Raw genomic sequence first — 6266 nt, forward strand, 5'->3', positions numbered from 1 at the left:
TATTGTTGATCGGAAATAATGTAGAATTTTCTGGAAAGCATAAAGGAGTATTTGAAAGGATTTTTTCAAATAAAGACCTCGGTGAAGCTACTTACATATGGAGCATCAAGATCTATAGAGATGGATCAAGACGCTTGATAAGTTTTTTTTCAATGAGTACATACCTTGACAAGATTTTGAAGTAGTTCAAAATGGAACAGTCAAAGAAAGAGTTCTTACCTGTGTTACAAGGTGTGAAATTGAGTAAGACTCAAAGCCCGATCACGGCAGAAGATACAAAGAGAATGAAAGTCATTCCCTATGCCTCAGCCATAGTTTCTATAAAGTATGCCATGTTGTGTACCAGATCTATTATATACCCTACACTGAGTTTAGCAAGGGAGTACGATAGTGATCTAGGAGTAGATCACTGGACATCAGTCAAAATTATCCTTAGTGGAATAAGGACATGTTTCTCGATTATGGAGGTGACAAAAGGTTCGTCGTAAAGGGTTTGATGCAAATTTTGACACTGATCCAGATGACTCTAAGTCTCAATCTAGATACATTTTGAAAGTGGGAGCAATTAGCTAGAGTAGCTCCGTGCAGAGCATTGTTGATATAGAAATTTGCAAAATACATACAGATATGAATGTGGCAGACCCGTAGACTAAACTTCTCTCACAAGCAAAACATGATCACACCTTAGTACTCTTTGGGTGTTGATCACATATCAATATGAACTAGATTATTGACTCTAGTAAACCCTTTGGGTGTTGGTCACATGACCATGTGAACTATGGGTGGTGAACTATTGGTGTTAAATCACATGGTGATGTGAACTAGATTATTGACTCTAGTGCAAGTGGGAGACTGAAGGAAATATGCCCTAGAGGCAATAATAAAGTTATTATTTATTTCCTTATTTCATGATAAATGTTTATTATACATGCTAGAATTGTATTAACCGGAAACATAATACATGTGTGAATACATAGACAAACATAGTGTCACTAGTATGCCTCTACTTGACTAGCTCGTTAATCAAAGATGGTTAAGTTTCCTAACCATAGACATGATTTGTCATTTGATTAACGGGATCACATCATTAGGAGAATGATGTGATTGACTTGACCCATTCCGTTAGCTTAGCACTTGATCGTTTAGTATGTTGCTATTGCTTTCTTCATGACTTATACATGTTCCTATGACTATGAGATTATGCAACTCCCGTTTACCGGAGGAACACTTTGTGTGCTACCAAACGTCACAACGCAACTGGATGATTATAAAGGTGCTCTACAGGTGTCTCCAAAGGTACTTGTTGAGTTGGCGTATTTCGAGATTAGGATTTGTCACTTCGATCGTCGGAGAGGTATCTCTGGGCCCACTCGGTAATGCACATCACTATAAGCCTTGCAAGCATTGTAACTAATGAGTTAGTTGCGGGATGATGTATTATGGAACGAGTAAAGAGACTTGCCGGTAACGATATTGAACTAGGTATTAAGATACCAACAATCGAATCTCGGGCAAGTTACATGCTGATGACAAAGGGAACAACGTATGTTGTTATGCGGTTCGACCGATAAAGATCTTCATAGAATATGTAGGAGCCAATATGGGCATCCAGGTTCCGCTATTGGTTATTGACCAGAGAAGTGTCTCGGTCATGTCTACATAGTTCTCGAACCCGTAGGGTCCGCATGCTTAACGTTCGTTGATGATATAGTATTTATGAGTTATGTATGTTGGTAACCGAATGTTGTTCGGAGTTCCAGATAACATCACAGACATGACGAGGAACTCCGGAATGGTCCGGAGATAAAGTTTGATATATGGGATAATAGTGTTTGGTCTCCGGAAGGGTTTCGGAATTCACCGGAAGGGGTTCCAGATGTTTCCCGAAATGTTTGGGTACGAGAACACTTTATTTGGGCCAAAGGGGAAAGCCCACAAGGTTTTTGGAAAGCGCAAAAGGAAGTTTTGCGGAGTCCAGGGCCCAGACGCCTGGGTCCCTGGCGTCTGGGTCTAGACGCCAGGAACCCTGGCGTCTGGCCCTGGAGTCCGAGAAGGACTCTTGCCTTTCGGGTGAAACCGACTTTGTGGAGGCTTTTACTCCAAGTTTCGACCCCAAGGCTCAACATATAAATAGAGGGGTAGGGCTAGCACCCAAGACACATCAAGAAACACCAAGCCATGTGCCGGCTACCCCGTCCCCTCTAGTTTATCCTCAGTCATAGTTTTCGTAGTGCTTAGGCGAAGCCATGCGGAGATTGTTCTTCACCAACACCGTCACCACGCCGTCGTGCTGCCGGAACTCAACTACTACTTCGCCCCTCTTGCTGGATCGAGAAGGCAAGGACGTCATCGAGCTGAACGTGTGCTGAATGTGGAGGTGCCGTACATTCGGTACTTGATCGGGACGGATCATGAAGGTGTACGACTACATCAACCGCGTTGATAAACGCTTCCGCTTACGGTCTATGAGGGTACGTAGACAACACTCTCCCCTCTCGTTGCTATGCATCACCATGATCCTGCGTGTGCGTAGGATTTTTTTTGAAATTACTACGTTCCCCAACAGCTACCTCTGCTATGAATGATGCAATTGATGATGCTAGTACTTTGCTTGATGATACTGTGCCACTAGGTGAATTTCTTGATGAGCAACTTGCTAAACCTAAAGAATTTGAGAATGCTAAAACTGATGAAGTTATTGAAACTGAAAATTATGAAACACCTATTAGACATATCTATCCTAGATATGAATTGCCTAAGATACATGAGGGTTATGTTATGGAGGGAGAGATAGCTAGAGAGTATTTCTTGCTTGTAATGATAGAGATTATCTTAAGAAGTTACTGTGTAAGCTGAAAGAAAAATCTTTGAATGCTAGAATGAAATATGATCCTAAGTTTGCTACTTCACCTATCTTTGTTACTGATAAGGATTATGAATTCTCTGTCGATCCCGAGTTAATTACTTTGGTTGAATCTGATCCTTTCCATGGTTATGAATATGAAACTGTTGTGGCACACCTTACTAAGTTGAATGATATAGCCATCCTATTTGTCACGAGGAAAAAAATTCACTACTACTATATTCTTAAGTTGTTTCCTTTCTTGTTAAAGGGTGATTCTAAGATATGGTTTAATACTCTTGCTCCTGGTTGTGTGCGTAGTCCCCAAGATATGATATATTACTTCTCTGAAAAATATTTTCCTACTCATAAGAAACAAGCTACCTTACAAGAAATATTTAACTTTGAGCAAATTGAAGAAGAGAATCTCCCTCAAGCTTGGGGAGGCTTCTCCAATTACCTAATGCTTTGTCTGATCATCCTGTCAAGAAAAATGAAATGCTTGATATCTTTTATAATGGACTTACCGATGCTTCTAGGGACTACCTAGATAGTTGTGCTAGTTGTGTTTTCAGGGAGCAAACTGTTGAGCAAGCTGAAGAACTATTGAATAATATATTGCAGAATGATAATGATTGGACACTTACCGAACCACCACCTAAACCAACTCCTAAGAAGAGAGGTATTCTATTTCTTAGTCTTGAAGATATGTAAGAGGCAAAGAAATCTATGAAAGAAAAGGGTATTAAAGTTTAAGATGTTAATAATTTACCACCTATTGAAGAAATACATGGACTTGACACCCTGACACAGGCAGTGAGGTAAATTCTCTTATAAAATTTGATGAAGGTGATATTCCTTACAACAAATCTGCTAGTCAATGCTTGTCTGAATTTGAAAATTACATTATTAAGCAAGATCATTTTAATGTGTATGTTATGAAACAATCGAAACATAATGCCTACATGATTGATCGCTTGAGTGACTTGTTGTTTAGGATTGCTAATGATGTTAAAGGTGTAGGTAAACATGCTTCTATGGTCCATACCCAGTTAGAACAAGTTGCTAAATCCCAAAATGATTTTCTTAATGAAATAAATAGTAACATGAATGATCATGTTGTTAGAGTAATGACTAGAGGAGGTAGAATGACTCAGGAGCCACTTTATCCTGAAGGTCACCCTAAAAGAATTGAACAAGATTCTCAAAGAATTAATATTGATGCACCTAGTCCTTCTAAAAAGAAAAAGAAAAAGAAAAATGATAGGACTTTGCATGCTTCTAGTGAACCTAAGGCAGAAAAAACTTCTGAGGATAGTAATGATGCTTCTATTTTTGATGTTGAGACACAATCTGGTAATGAACATCCACCTAGTGATAATGATAATGATAATGATAATGATGATGTTCATATAGATGCTCAACCAGACAATGATAAGGAACCTGATAATGATGTTGAAATAGAACCTACTATTGATCTTGATAATCCACCTCCTAAAAATAAATATTATGATAAAAGAGATTTCGTTGCTAGGAAACATGGTAAGGAAAGAGAACCATGGGTTCAGAAACCCATGCCTTTCCCAACTAAACCATATAAGAATAAGGATGAATAAGAATCTGAACGCTTTGTTGAAATGCTTAGGCCCGACTTTTTGCATACTCGTTTGACTGATATTTTAAAGATGGCCATATATGCTAAATATATGAAAGATATTGTCACTAATAAAAGAAAGATATCTGAAGCTGAAATTTCCACCATGCTTGCAAACTATTCTTTTAAGGATGGAGTACCTAAGAAACTAGGAGACCCAGGAATATCCACTATACCATGGTCCATTAAAAGAAACTATGTTAAAGCTGCTTTATGTGATTTAGGAGCCCGTGTTAGTGTTATGCATTTCTCTTTATATAGAAGACTTGATTTGAATAAACTCACACCTACTAAAATATCATTGCAAATGGCTCATAAATCTACTGCTATACCTATCGGTATTTGTGAGGATGTGCCCATTGTAGTTGCAAATGTTACTATCTTGACAGACTTTGTTATACCTGACATGTCCGAGGATGACAACATGTCGTTTATCCTTGGTAGATCCTTCTTCAATACTGCAGGGGCTGTTATTGATTGCTACAAAAGCAATATCACTTTTCATATCAATGGTAATGAGCATACGGTACACTTTCCAAAAAAGCAATTTCAAGTGAATGGTATTAATGTTATTGAAAAGGCTCCAACGATCACTATTGGAAGTTTTCAACTCCACCTTCCTTCAGTTATGAACAAATATGAAACTCTTATTATTGGGGAGATGCATACCCCGATGAGGCGACCTAGTGTTATACGAAGGTTCTTCGGTTTCATGACATTCGAAAATAGTTTGTTAATAAGACTTGATCAACCTTATTAATGGATTCTTTTTTAGGGGCATGTGGTTGATGAATTTAGTAAGCACAAACCTTCTGTACCCACTATTTACTCTCTGTTATTTAAAGTTAATAAAATAGAAATGCCATGATTTTCCAGTTTTTTGGATTTTCCGTGCAATAAAAAATGACCCGAAAATAAAAGTTCTCTGTATGCCCTGAAAATTTAGTATGACCTTTTGTAGAATATTAAGAATTTTTGGCATTGAACACACCCCGGGGGGTGCACCTGTGAGCTACAAGCTCACAGGGCACGCCACCCCCTAGGCGCGCCTAGTGGGCTTGTGGGTCCCATAAAGACCCATCACTTATCCCAGCCGCTGTAACATCCCAAATTTTCAATTTGGAATGTTATGCATTAGATCATCACTGCATATCATATTTTATTGCATTTTGGTTGATCCTAGAAATTCTACGCAACTCAAGGACCCACGGAGAGAGTTGAGAATTTCATTATTTTCATATTCGAGTTATTCTCGAATTTTGAAAAGAGGATCGTTTGATTTTAATTATTTTTCTCTGAAAAATTTCTTTTATTAAAAATAAAAGAGAGAGGATAAAATGACTTCCTCAAAATAAAGAAATATCAGAGATTTAATATTAAAATCAAATAAGATTTTTATTCGGAGTTTTATCGCTATTTTATTTGAATTAGGAAAAATATGCGTTTTTCAAATTTGCATTTTAGGCCCAAATATTTGTTTATCTTGTCCGGCTTATTTTTACAGGACGGGGAAAATTTATTTCGGGATTTTTGGAGTCCGTTTAGTATTTCTTTTCTTTCTTTTTCTGCACGTCCGAATTATTTTTAAAAAACAAACAAACGAACCGACTCGGGCCGCCGTGGGCGACCCAGACTCGTCCACCGCTCGGCCTTATAAGCCGCACCTCACCGCCAGCCCAACCCAGCCCGCCTCGCCCCGCCAAACCCTAACTCTAGCCGCCGCGATCCGCCGCCGCCGCAGCCAGCGCCGCTGCACGCCGCCCGCGCCGC

The sequence above is a fragment of the Triticum dicoccoides genome, chromosome 6A (genome assembly GCF_002162155.2).
Source record: "Triticum dicoccoides isolate Atlit2015 ecotype Zavitan chromosome 6A, WEW_v2.0, whole genome shotgun sequence".
In the NCBI taxonomy this organism is placed as follows: Eukaryota; Viridiplantae; Streptophyta; class Magnoliopsida; order Poales; family Poaceae; genus Triticum; species Triticum dicoccoides.